Source organism: Heliangelus exortis, chromosome 14 (assembly GCF_036169615.1).
Source record: "Heliangelus exortis chromosome 14, bHelExo1.hap1, whole genome shotgun sequence".
NCBI classification, from domain to species: domain Eukaryota; kingdom Metazoa; phylum Chordata; class Aves; order Apodiformes; family Trochilidae; genus Heliangelus; species Heliangelus exortis.
This window is the reverse complement of record NC_092435.1, coordinates 11547902-11560964: the sequence shown is the minus strand read 5'-3', so window position 1 is coordinate 11560964 and position 13063 is coordinate 11547902. Positions and strand designations below refer to the sequence as shown.

The window sequence follows — 13063 nt, the reverse complement described above, 5'->3', positions numbered from 1 at the left end:
TTACCCTGAGATCCTCTTTACCACCTTGAAAGGCAAGAGATTATCCCCTTATCCTTAATTATCCTGTTAATCCTTCTGGTGTTTGTAATGTTAAAGCAACACTGCTTGAAAACTTAACAAATATACACACTGAATTCTCTTCCAGACCCGAGCAGTTTGGCCAAAAAGAAGGGGAAAGATTCTGTTACCTTTAAGCTCGCTCACTAAGACCAGAAAACTTTATTTCTTAAAAGAGACATAAATCCCAGACACCTCCCTTTTCAGTGGCAGCCCAGACAGTCTAAGAATATTAAAGAACAAGGTTGGTGAGGTCTTTTCTTGGACCAGCTGCTGGTGCAGCAGATGATGCCTCTTGAAGCACCTTTTTGAGCAATCCTGCATAGCACTAAAAATCATTTTTACAGCAGAGGATGTTTTTGAGTAGTCTAAACACAGACTTCAGAATGCTTCCATGTTTATTCTCTCCTCATGCATGCAGGAGGGGGGGAGAAGGCTTCTTGCATACAGAATAATAATTACCATAATTAATACATGTAATTAATAATGATTTTAAATATATGCTACATCCACCAATTGAAGTCTTTTATGAGTTGCCTCATAGAAGGCCAAAAAAAAGGTAAACAATAAGTAGGTCACACAGGGCTGTTTAAAATGAAAGAGAAACTACAAACTTTCTCCTTTCCAAAAGACCTTCTCCCAAGTTTGCGTTTTATGTTTTTCCAGGTGCCTGAATTTCCACTTCTTCCTCCCAGTCCTTTTCCACCTCCTTTTCTCAGGTGTCCTCCTTCCCTACCTCAGCCCATTTCCCTTTGCTCCTCTGTCACTGACCCCCAAACCTCTGCTGCATTTCTACCTCGCTCTGATTTATAAAGCAGTTGGGAAAACATCTCTCTGTGTTTCAGCCCAGGGAGCTGCCAATATAAAGATTTGTAAAGTTTTGAGATTAATTTGAATCTCCATTTCTGGGCAGGAATCAGAGTTTTTGTTCCCTTGGCTTCCCTGCCTGCCTGGTGTGCTTTTCTTTGCTGCAGCACTGTTAGATCAGGATCTGTGGCCAAGCCAGCACACACCACCCACTTCTACTGATCCCCTGCTCACAAAATTCAGGAATATTATTCACATGGAAAAATCACCTGTTTACATGCAGGGGAAAGTCACCAGTCTGTTTTCTCTGCAAAATGGAAGTGACCAGCAGAAAAGTGACCCTGAAGGAGGCAGAGAGGAAGAGGTGATCACCCACTTAGCAACAACAGCTTCGAGGGCACATCCTCTAATGGCTGTGCCCACAACCACTCTGGAGAGGACTCCCTGCCCACGCAGCCATTGCCTCACAGAATGGAATTCCACATGAAATTCCAGTCCTCCAGAAAATCTGCAGAGCAAGCAGCAAGCCCAGAGCCATCAGCAGCCCCAAACGATTAGAGGGCCAAACTTGGCCTCTGGTGTAACTGCAGTGTGGCAAGCAGAATTACACCAGAGATACCTCAGGAAGCCCAGAGCCTTGGCAGATCTAAAAAAAAAAAAACAAAAAAACAACATTGCTAAACTCTGCTGTGAGAGGAAGAACAGCAAACACTCAAAGCTCAAACTATTTGCTACTGAAATGACCAAATACACGTATCTGGAAACAGATTAATGTTTACCTTGGCATCCAGGGGTGTCATCTCCATTTGCCTCTCAGGGACAAAACAAGAAACACCCTCATGGAGGCCATGTCCCAGCAGCAATCCCTCTGGCTCCCTCTGCTCCTCACCAGCACCCTGCAGGGAGCCACTGGGCCTCCCCTGGGCTGATCAGGGCTGGCACCTGCATGGGAGAGCCCTGGGGTTAACCCCATCCCTCCATCCCCAGAATTTTCTCTGGGTCCTGATCTCTGCTTTTTGGAAGAGTTCAAGGAATCATAGAACAGTCTGGGCTGGAAGGGACCATCCAGTGCCACCCCTGCCATGGGCAGGGACCCCTCCCACCAGCCCAGGGTGCTCCCATCCCCATCCAACCTTCAACACTGCCAGGGATGGGGCAGCCACAGCTTCTGGAGGCAACCTGGGGCTCAGCACCCTCACACCAAATAAATTCTTCCTAACATCTCATCTAAATCTGCTCTCTTCCAGTTTAAAACACTTCCCCCTCATCCCATGCCCTTACCCAAAGTCCCTCCCCACCTTTCCTGGAGCCCTTTGAGTTACTGGAAGGAGCTTTTGAGTTCTCACTGCACCTTTTTTTCTCCAGGCAGAACAACCCCAACCTTCTCATCCCATCTCCAGAGCTGCTCCAGCCCTCTGAGCTGCTGGCTGGGAATGCAGCCCAGCTGCAGCAGATCCCACCCCATCACCCCACGCTCAGCAGACACCCCCACACCAACAGCAACACAACAACCCAGCACTGCCTGTGCCCACCACCACACTCAGAGTCTGAACACAGCCCAACAGTGAGCACGGGCACGGGGAACATCTTGTTGGGCTGTGCTGTCCCCCCCTGCTGAATTCTGTTGTGGTGCAGCTGGGTGTCTGTGGAGCTGGGTGTCCCCTCTAGCTGGGTGTAGGTGTTCCCAGCTCAGCAGAGCTGTGTTGGCAGAGGTCCCCAAGGTGTTGGCAAAGCCCTGTGGTGTAGCTTGTTTGGCTCCTTCTGTCTGAGTTTACTCTGTGCACTCTTTTCTGCCTAATGAAAAGAGCACCTGGAGAGATCACGGGTGCTCCTAAATTATGGAAATGATTGCTCTGTGGCCACATCATCAATTTAACATCAATTAAGGCTTCCAGTGAAGATAGAGTTCTAAAAAAAAAAAACAACCCAAGAGCTCTGCTTTGGGCTGTTTGCTTACATCCATGTGTGTGTTGCATGCCCAGGATTTGCATATTGAGTAGTTATGTCTGTTAATAAGACATTAATGAAGGATCTATAGCCAAACAACATTCCAGTGGCAAAGTTTTCTCATTTACAGGCTCAGGTAATTAGGTATCCAGTCAGAGAACTGCCCTGAGAGGCTGTCAAAGGTTTGGAGTTAGGGTGAAAAATCCCAGGTGAATCTTTCAAGGGCTTTAGCAGAGTTTTGTTAATCATGCAGAAATGTTTCAGAACTGGAACTGATAGTATCAGCTATTAAAAAAACCCAACAAACTAGAATTCATTACACCTTCCCTGCACATAACACCCTTCTTTCTGTCACTTTTCTATCTAAATAAGAGCAAGTAAATATTTTAGACATCACAGCAATATAATTTAGCAAAATGTTAGAGAACAAAGTATTTTAAGATGTCACCTTACCCACTGAACTTTAGCCTAATACCAATCAGCCTTGTCCTTACCTTTGAGTAGTAGCACATCACCAATTTTTGCACTGCCTTTTTGCTTTTTCTTTGTTACCTAAATAAATAAAATTTCCAAAAAAAGCATGTATATTAGATGAACCTGCCTGCACCCTCACCAACTCCAATGGGTTGTGTTGGGGTTTTTTTAGCACACAGGTGTCCCTTTTCATCTGTGTGAAGCCTACACTGTCAAAAATAGCAATGTACCACAGCACACCTGGCTGAGCAGCAGCTTGGAGGGCAAGCAGTGTCACTTCAAGAGATTTGTTGCTTTTTTTTTTTTTTTTGCCAGAGAAGGGGTGCAGATTCTCTGCTAAGGAGCAGCCCAGGTGCCAGTGGCATCCTGTCCCAGTCTTTATCTGTCAGCAAAGGCACTGGCAGCTCCGGGGGGCAAAGCTTGGGGTGCCTGTTCCTGGGTGCAGATGAAATCTGCGAGGTGCTGCCCAGCTTGTGTTTCCTCCTGGCAAGGCAGAGAGGAAGAAGCCCTGATCACACACACAAGTTTCCTCTTAGCAAGGCAGAGGAAGGAACACAGTCACACGCTTGCACTCTGGTGCAGGCACACACACACGTGCTTACACCAAGTTTAATCCACACACCAAACTTGAGGGTGGCAAACCAGACCCCAACAGAGTAGTCACTTTCTTAAAAAATGTCTTTTTTTTTTTTGAGAAGGTGGCTTCTGATTTTAAGGGAAAGCACATCTACTGTCTGCACGCTTTTTACAGACTAAAACTGTGCAGGTTTTCCTGCAGAAGGTGTTTGCTGTTCACAGGACAGATCCCACGTCAGGGGGCTGTAAAGCTGACTGCAGCCTCCAGGTCTCCCTGAGTAGAAGGGGATGGTGGTTTCCCTCAACCCAGTGCAGGATCTGCTGTGCCTACACTGAGTTTACTTCCACTTCTCTGAGGATTGCATCACCGAGTAGCAGAGATCTCAACAGTTCTGGTGCAACATTTCATCTTCTGGTAATGCTCAGAGCCAAATTATGTCCCAGTTTCCTGCAACAATAATCTCAAAATCCACGTGTTGGGAATTCACACAGGACAATTTTCCCAAAGGCCTATATATACTCTTTGCAGACTCTTCTCTTGGGATTTTCTTTAAAAAATATATATTTTCAGAAGAAAACAGAGCTGCTTCCAGTGTTCACAGCCTGCTGCTCCTGCCATGCATCCACACGCCTGTTGTGCTCAGCAGGAAAATCAGTTCAGCCTCAGCACTGCTTGAGTTTCCCATGGGGTTGTCAGGAGAACAATGACCTTATTTCTAGGTTATTTTCTTCTACTTCTTCCCAAGTGAATATTCCCATTAGTGAAGGACATGACCTCCCCTACTGTATCCTCCTGACACCAGAGGCTTGGAGGTGATGCCACCCTGAATCCCAATTTAACCCCATGACAAGTGTGCATTCCCACTCTCCTGAAACCCAGCTGCTTGGGGTGGTGCCTGCTGATGGGAAAAGATGCCACTGGGATCGATGACAGCATCAGAAATTCCTCCACTTATATCCTGTATAACCTCCTGGGACCAATAAACATGCAGGGTGTAACAAAGAGAGATGTGGTTGGAGGGGCTTGTTGAGAGCATGGCTTCATTTTCTGGAGAAGCTGCTTTTTCACCTTAATTCTCAGAACCGTGTCTGGTTCCTTTCAAGATTTAATGAAAAATGAAAATTAACCAAGGCCACTTTCTGTTCTGTTCCTGCACGAAGAGGACAAGGTGTAACCTCCACCCTGCTTCCCATCAGGCAGAGCCTGGAGTGATGTTGCAGGGATTGCTTTTTCCATCATCAGTTTGCTCACGGGGTTTTAAGAAGAGCAAGAAGGGGAGGGGCTGGGAAAACCTGGGGCACAGCAAAGAGCTGGGGGAGGTGGGCAAGAGGAGCAGGGAAAGGGAAAGCACTGGGGAAGGAAGTGTCGCTGTGATGTAAAATCCAGCTCTTGAAAAATATCCTCCACCCCCCAGACATCCGTTTGGATCCTTTGTGCAAGTTCCTGCAGCCTTCCGGCAGCCTGGGAGCTCTGTTTATGCCAAGGAAGTGTCCTGGGTGTACCCAAGCATCTCACTGTCCCCTTGGGTCCCTGGCTTACCCAGGAACAGCTGATGTTTGCAATTAGAAAACTGATTAAAAGGGAGAAATTATTTAGAAGGCTCCAAAAGGATGGGTTGGGCAGAGGCACAACGGAGGTGGTGGTGTTGTTTACGACTGGGTTGTTAGTTTGGGGGGTTTTTTGGTAAAAAGGAGCTGGGACCTGGAACAACGAGAAAGGGTGTTGGCTTTTTATCTGCAAAAGACAAGAGCTGTCCAAGGGTGGAGCTCCTGGGAAAGGGATTGCCCAACTCCTGGACCTGGGCAGGGCAGGGAGGCAGCTGCCTGTGGGAACCACAGAATCAGAATAATTTGGGTTGGAAGGGACCTCTAAAGATCATCTTTACCAACCCCCCCTCTCCTGCAGTAACCCTGCCTCTTCCTGCTCTTGCTCTCCTGTGCCTGCACAAGCTCCACAGCCCCTTCCCAGCCCCTTCCCAGCCTGACCACACTGGAGATTGTGCTCTTGGGGTGTGGTGGCCAAGGGACTTGGATGAAAAGCTGACCAAGTATTTTGGGCCACTGCTTAGCAGGGGTTCCCCACCAGCTCTGCTGAAAGGATGGCACTGGGCTGAGCTGCAGGGGACTGGGAAGCTTGGAGTGATGAAGCCCAGGATGGGGTTGACCAGGGCAATGGATGTGCTGGCCAAACCCCTCATTCTCTCTCCTCCAACCATAGCAAGCTGCTGGGGTCCTTTGCTGCTCCCCTCTGATCGAGGCATAAAAGGTGGAATTTGAAACAGAAATGTAGACTGGCAGGTTGGGAGGGACCTCAACCATCACCTGGGCCAATCTTTTTGTTGTTGTTGTTTTGATGAGATGGTCTAGCACCCTGCCAAGCTGAGTCCTAGGAGTGTCCAGTGTTGGGCAATCCACCACTTCCCTGAGGAGATTGTTCCAGTGCATGACTCTCCTCATAGGGAAAAATTTTCCTCTGATGTCCCACCAGAATGTCCCCAGCAGCCCCTCACCTTTGCCATGTGATTTCTTGGAAAAAGAGAACGTCCATCTTCTTGGTATCCATCCATCCATCCATCCATCCCATTCCTTTGGAGGAGGAGATAAGAGAGCACAGAGAGGTGTGAAGATAACAAGAAGGTCCCAATGGAAACTGGAGCTGGGGGATTACTCAGCAACTTCCTATTGACTCAGCAACTTTTGTCTGAATTTAGACATTTCCTTGTCAGACCTGAGCAGCAGAAAGCCCTTGGGGAGCCCCAAAGCCTTATCAGCCCCTGCCTTCTGCTCAGCTCCCACTTGGGTTCAACATTTGGTTCTTTCTCCTCCAAGTCCTCTCCTTGCTGGCCCAAGTCCCTGCAGGGTGGGGACCTCTGGCTCCACGCAGCTCTCAGGAGTGATGCCCAAGTGCAGAAGACTTTTTTTTTTTTCCCTGCAAAACCCACTTTTAGAGATTTCTAGAGCTCAAAGGAAAATCCAAGGCTCCCTTCTTTACTCAGTTCTTCTAACTTCAACTAGGAAAAAAACCCAACCAAACAAACAAAAAAAACAACAAGTCCCCAGAACAAGCACTTGCAGAACAAAAAGCCCAGTCCCTCCAGGGTGAAGGGAAGTGAAATCAAAAGAGAAATGAAATTCATACACGTAGGCTTTCTGGTTTGGAGAAGTGCCTGGTGGCAAAGGTCAGGGAGGGAACGTGCTGCTGGGCTGCTTGTCTCCTGGCAGTTCTGCTGCTGCTATCAAAGGCAGCAAAATATTTGCATTGATCCTTTCCTCCCATTTGTCAGCAAGAAATGTGGGATGGGGAAGCCGGGGCTTTGGCAGAAGCCAAACCACAAGGTCAATCACAGAATGTTTGGGGTTGGCTGGGATCTCAAAATATTGAGTCCAACAGACTCACCTAGTGAGAGGGGAAGAAACAATCCCTCTGCTTCCTAAATATCTTCCTTTTGTCCCTCGCTCGCGGCTCAGCTTTCCCACAAAGTGCTCTTTCTTCCACCACCTCGTCCCCTCCCAGAGCTTCGCGTGGAGCTGCCGGATGATTTCTTCTTGCAGAAGCAAAACCCCATTGTTTGGTTATGCCCCAGTGGCACCTCTTTTGGCAGAGTCTCCAGAGTTTCCTCATATCTGACTAATAAGAGACGACGGAAAAAAAAAAAAAAAAAAAAAAAAAAAAAAAAAAAAAAGATTCATTAAAAAAAAAAAAACCCCACCGATAACAATCTGAGAAAATGAAACACGGGAGCTCGAAACGGGGCTTGGAGTTTCTTAAGCCTCGACCGAATGGTTTAATCTCAAGGCTCCATCTTGTGGCAAAATAAAGCAAAAACACTTCTTCTAAAATTAAAATTCACCCTGAATTTCCCCCAGTTCTGTAGTAACTCACTCTGCCACGTGTCGGGATAGTCAGGACACATCCCCAGGCTCCTCCTGAATGTCTGCATCTGGTGGTGCTTGAGTGCAAAATCTCTTGCAGAGGGGTAGGGTTTGGCTTCAGTTTTGGCTGGCACAGTTTGTCTGCCTTCCTGAAGTCCTTCAGCTAGGATTCCATCAGTGGTGCAAAGCCTGGAAAAATTGTTGTTGTTATCATCATCACCTGTATCATTATCATCATCATTATTATTATCACCATTATTACTACCATTATTATTACTACTTCTACTAGGAACCTTTTGAATCAATTAGCAGAAATTCTGAGTTTTCAAGTGAGAAGGTGTCACCCAGCAGAGAAACACAACAACCCAGCCAGGGCAGGCATCACCTTGCCCACACCAGAGCCCTTTGCCCACCCCTCTGCTGTTAAATTCCTGCAATATTTCCTTAGGCCTTCAAAACTCTGCCTGGAAGAGCTGGATAACCATGGCCACGGGTGGCTGTGATGAAGGAGGGAGGATCTCAGCCTTATCTGCCTTCCTCCAGCACCACGTGGGAGTGTGGCAGCTTCTTGGGTTGGGTTTTTCTGCTCCTTTTTTTAGTTTATTTTCTGAATATAAAGGCAAACATGAAGAAACTGGCGAGGTTCCCATGGTGGGCAGGACCTTCTGGTTGTGCTGCAGGGGAAGAGAGGGTGCAGCTCCTGGGCTGGCCTGGATGCTAGTTTGCTCCTGGTAAAATCAGTATTTTTTTAAGTAAAAAATCTTATTTAAAACAGTCCAGTGGAGGGCCAGGAAGATGATCAGAGGGCTGGAGCATCTCACCTAAGAAGACAGGATGAGAAAGCTGAGGTGGTTCAGCCTGGAGAAGTCTCCAAGGGAACCCTAGGGCACTTTCCAGTACCTGAAGGACTCCAGGAAAGCTGGGGAGGGACTCTGGATAAGGGCATGGAGGGATGGGATGAGGGGGAAGGGGTTTTAACTGGAAGAGGGGAAACTGAGATGAGATTTTGGGAAGAAATTCTTTGGGGTGAGGGTGCTGAGCCCCAGGTTGCCCCCAGAAGCTGCCCCATCCCTGGCAGTGTTAAGGTTGGATGGGGCTCAGAGCAGCCTGGGCTGTGGGAGGGGTCCCTGACCGTGGCAGAGGGGTTGGACTTGGATGATCTTTAAAGTCCTTTCCAACCCAAACTAATCTGGGATTCTATGATTGGGGTTTTTTTGTGATGCAGCATGCAAGGCAGCATCTCCCAAATCACATCTCAGGTACCCACGTGGGTTACAGAGTGGGAAACAGTTCCTTACATGTTGGTCACACCCTTAATGATCTCCCTAGGAAATATTTACTCTGAGGAGTTTGGTTCTGAGCGTGCCAAGTGATCAAAACCAGGCAAGGCAGGGTTTGCTCTTGTATGACTTCAGTTTTTCCTGGAAAGAAAGAGGAGCAAAAAACCCAACCAAACAAAAAACAGTAAAATAAAATAAAAATCAAATCTTACTTCCAAAACGAATGTGTATCAGCTTGAAAATCATCTTGATAAGTGAACACTGTTCTCTTTTCAGGCAATCAGACAGTAACTTCGATGGGAATGGAAACTCCAGGAAGAAGAAACACTGGGGAAAAGTGAGGTCTGTCCTGGTGGTGCTGGCAGTGTCCTGCTGTCACCTCTCCTGCCTCAGCAGTTTCTTCCCAATAAGAAACTCAGAGCTTGGCCATGGTCATTTTTTCCACGATTTTAGGTAGTGGCTTTGCTCTCTGGGATGGCTGCCTGGGGGCATGGATCCAACATGGTCCCAAGGAAGTGTGGGAACCTCTGGCCTTTCCCGGCCCTTAAAATCTGTGTCCTATTGCTTAAAAACCTTTCAGGATGCTTGATTACCTTTGAAACTCCCAACACCTCCTTCAAATGCTGCTGCTTCTTGGCACTTGAGGTGTTTGGTTACAGCTGAGACCTGGATGAATCCCATCTGGAGTTGGCTCAGGTGGGGAGAGCATCCTCAGGTGGGTGCTGAGGGTGGGCTTGAGGGTCTGCAGGTTTCTGAGCTCTGCTCTGCCTCTCTCAACCTTTCTGGCCCTAAATCCATCTCTCAGATGAGTTTCATTCTCTCAGGGAGTTTTTTTCCTTCTGACTTACCCATCTTCCTTACCTGTTGCTCCTCGGGTGGGGACATCTGCTCCTTCTCAGTGCTGTGTGGAGCCTTCCCTGAGGTCCCCGGGCTATTTGCAAAGCAGTTTAATTTTATTAGCTTGTCAATAAAGCAGCAGGGCATAATTATACCCCAAAATGCTCTGGACTTGAAAGCAGGGCGATCGCTCCCTTCTTCTCCTTCAGCTGTAACTTAATGCAAAAATCCTGTGTCATTTTCCATTTTCTGGGTCTTTCATTCATCCCTGCTGAGTAATTAAAACTGGCTTAGAAATAAACACTGGGGATGATTTCCGAAATGTTCTGTATTTCCTTGCAAGGCTGGGACCTCTGTCGTTGGCCCCTTTAAGTGATTTTGAAAGATTGTATACAGGTTCCTTTTACAGTGCATTTGAAGTCTGTAATCCTGCTTAAATACACAAAAATAGGAAGGATTAACAAACTGCCAGACTGAGGCCAAAAGAAGACAGAGCTAAAAGCAATCAAGGATCAGCCTATCGGGTACACGAAATAAATTGGGGGAAAAGTGGAAAACTGTCAACAAAAATAATATGTTATGGATCCTCAAGCCTTTGTGTTTATGCTAGAGGAAGCCTAAAATAATCTGTGGTTTCTGATGCTTGATTTAGTTTTCCACAAGCCTAATTAACACCAGATTAAGTTTGCTGCCACTATAGTTTATTGCTGAGATTGACAAATACTTGCTGTTTATTTGTTTTCTGAAGAAATGACTGGAGGCAATAACAGTGTGACACAGTTAATAAGCTTGAACACAATGCCACAATCCTCATTTTTATAAACTTTGTCTTCAGGAGAAACCCCCATGACTTTCCATATTAAATTCTGGCCCTACAGTCCTGACAAAGGAAAAAAAAAAACAACAACCCATTGATTGAGTCCCAGTGATTTCAGATACAGCCCTGGCAATTTAAATGAAATTTAAGGCTGTGTTGCAGCTCCCTGGATGGCACCATACCTTGAAAATTCCTCCAGGGCTTGGTCAGGCCTGGTGCTGAGGGACATGGGGTGGTGGTGGCCTTGGCAGTGCTGGGCTCCTGATCCCAAAGGTCTGTTCCAACCCAAACAACTCGGTGAACCCCAGTGTCTGAGGATTAGGGGCAAACACCAGGATTTAGTGGATTTCTGCCCTTCTCCTCTCAGAGTTGTGGCTCACTGGAGCCCACCAGGAATCAGCTCACACCTTTCTTCCTGGCCATGAGAAATGGAGGTGACACCTCTGAGCATCCTGCATCGGGTCCCCACCCCACAGTGCCTGTGGAGAGCATCCTAACAGAGTTCAGAGGGTCTGATAGTGGCTGTTTAAAGGATTTCTGGGGCAGCCCCTTGGTCCCAAGTGCTCTGATCCATACTGGTGGTCAGGAGCAGCCCCCGTCCTGACACCCTGAACAGGACAGGCCTTCAAGGACTGAAAAAAAATTCTTTTCTTCTAGCACTCAGTGAACATCAGGCTCCAAACCTCACTGAAAAAGCCATCACTTTGCTTAAGGTGTGCCTGGGGAGCAGCTCCTACAGCTCTGCAGTTCATCAGGCCCCATAACATTGTTAGTTTTGCTCCAAAGTGAGTAAGACAGGCTGGGGCTGGAGCTCCATTTGGATTTAATAACACACTTCCAGACCTTCTCAGCCCAGATTTCTTGACCAACTGTGTGAGGATTTATCGTTTGCTAAGTGTAAGTGAATTTACTCCAGGGTAACTCAATCCCAGTTGAATGCAGAGGAGGGATGATGGCTTTCAGATGGCCAGGGAGAGACCACCAGGGGCTGGGGCTGCATCTGCAGGTGGCTCCTGTTCCAGGGGACACAATTTTGTTTCAAGGCAAGAAAAGAAAAAAAAAAAAAAAAAAAAAAAAAAGACAAGAAGCCTTTCCACAGACACCCACCTCCTCTCCCCCAAACCTATTTGGGGCAGATGGCACCTCCCCAGGGCTGGAGGTCACCAGGGACCTCAGCAGCTTCCTTCAACACCAAAGGCTGCTGCAAAGGCAGAAGTCATCATGGAAAATGCAGCTTGCACTAAAAGAGCAGATTCATTTTTCAGTGCTGGATGTCCTGAGCTGGGGAGCTTTTTTCTTGAATCCATTTTTTGACAGCAGGGTAGATGCTGAGTTTATCCTGCTCTTTACCCTCCCCTCTTAGCTCCTAAGCTGCTCCCCATGTAGCAGCATTTCCATCCTCCCTTCCATGATGCAGCAGCTGGGAAGATGGAGAAGGAGAACCACATCTCCTGCAGAAGCAGCTGCAAAGCTGGGGCAGCCACCGTTGTGTTGTCCCAGCCACGTAACCTCAGGGGCTGAAGGTTCCTCTTCAGACTGCCCCCTCCTCCTTCCCAGCCTGGTGTGGGCATTATTTCTGGGCTGCCCCCTCCCTGCCATCACTTCATCACCTGCAGGAGCTGCTTCCACTCCCAGGAGTCCATCACAGCTGTGGGGGAGGCCAGGGGGTGCACGCTGCCTGCTCCCTGGCACCTGCAGTGCTCACCAGGTGACATCGAGGTAAGGAAGATTTGGTGGACACTCAGCTGAAGCCAAAAGCCAGGTCAAGGTTTTCTTCTCCTCCTCATCCCTCTCAGGCTTATTGATGGACCAGAGCCAGAGCAGGACTTGGGTTCTCATGAGCATCAAGAGCTCAGTGGCACCTTGGGTAAAAATTGTCACAGAGTGACACACGGCTCACCCTTAGCAGTGTCCAAGGCCAGGGTGGATGGGGCTTGGAGCAACCTGGCTGAGTGGGAGATGTCCCTGCCCATGGTCCAGATGAGCCTTAATCCCTTCCAATCCAAACCAGTCTGGGTTTCATCCTGTAAAACAGACCCTAGAGATCCCTAGGACAGATCTTCCAACTGAATGTCACTTGTTCCTCACCACTCATTGCACAGAACCATCCTTACACTCAGACTCTCTCCGTTAATTGCCCTGGAAATTTGATAATCTCATCCTAAAAGGAGAGAGGAGGAAAACTCAGGAAGAGCTCCGGTTACTGAAAACTGGAAAAAATTAATCTTGATTAAAGCACTTCCCCCATCAAAACAAGGACCTCCTGACCTCTGCCCAGATGATTCCTCAGGAGCCATTCCCTGGGCAGCATCACACTGTACTTCTGCCACTTTCTCCTGCAACATTACAATAAAAGAACCAGTCCAGCAGGAGACAGGGAAACATAAAATACCTT

General features: G+C 47.7%; 1 long non-coding RNA gene across 1 annotated transcript; it reads right to left on the bottom strand.

Annotated features, from left to right (window-relative positions):
• Nucleotides 1–6206: 6206 nt before the first annotated feature.
• LOC139802603 (uncharacterized) lies at nt 6207–8214 on the bottom strand. The gene is made up of 2 exons (XR_011728705.1): nt 7745–8214; nt 6207–7489 (listed from the first exon to the last, which is right to left on the bottom strand). It is a non-coding gene; the product is annotated as an uncharacterized lncRNA (long non-coding RNA).
• Between the last annotated feature and the right edge of the window lie 4849 nt (nt 8215–13063).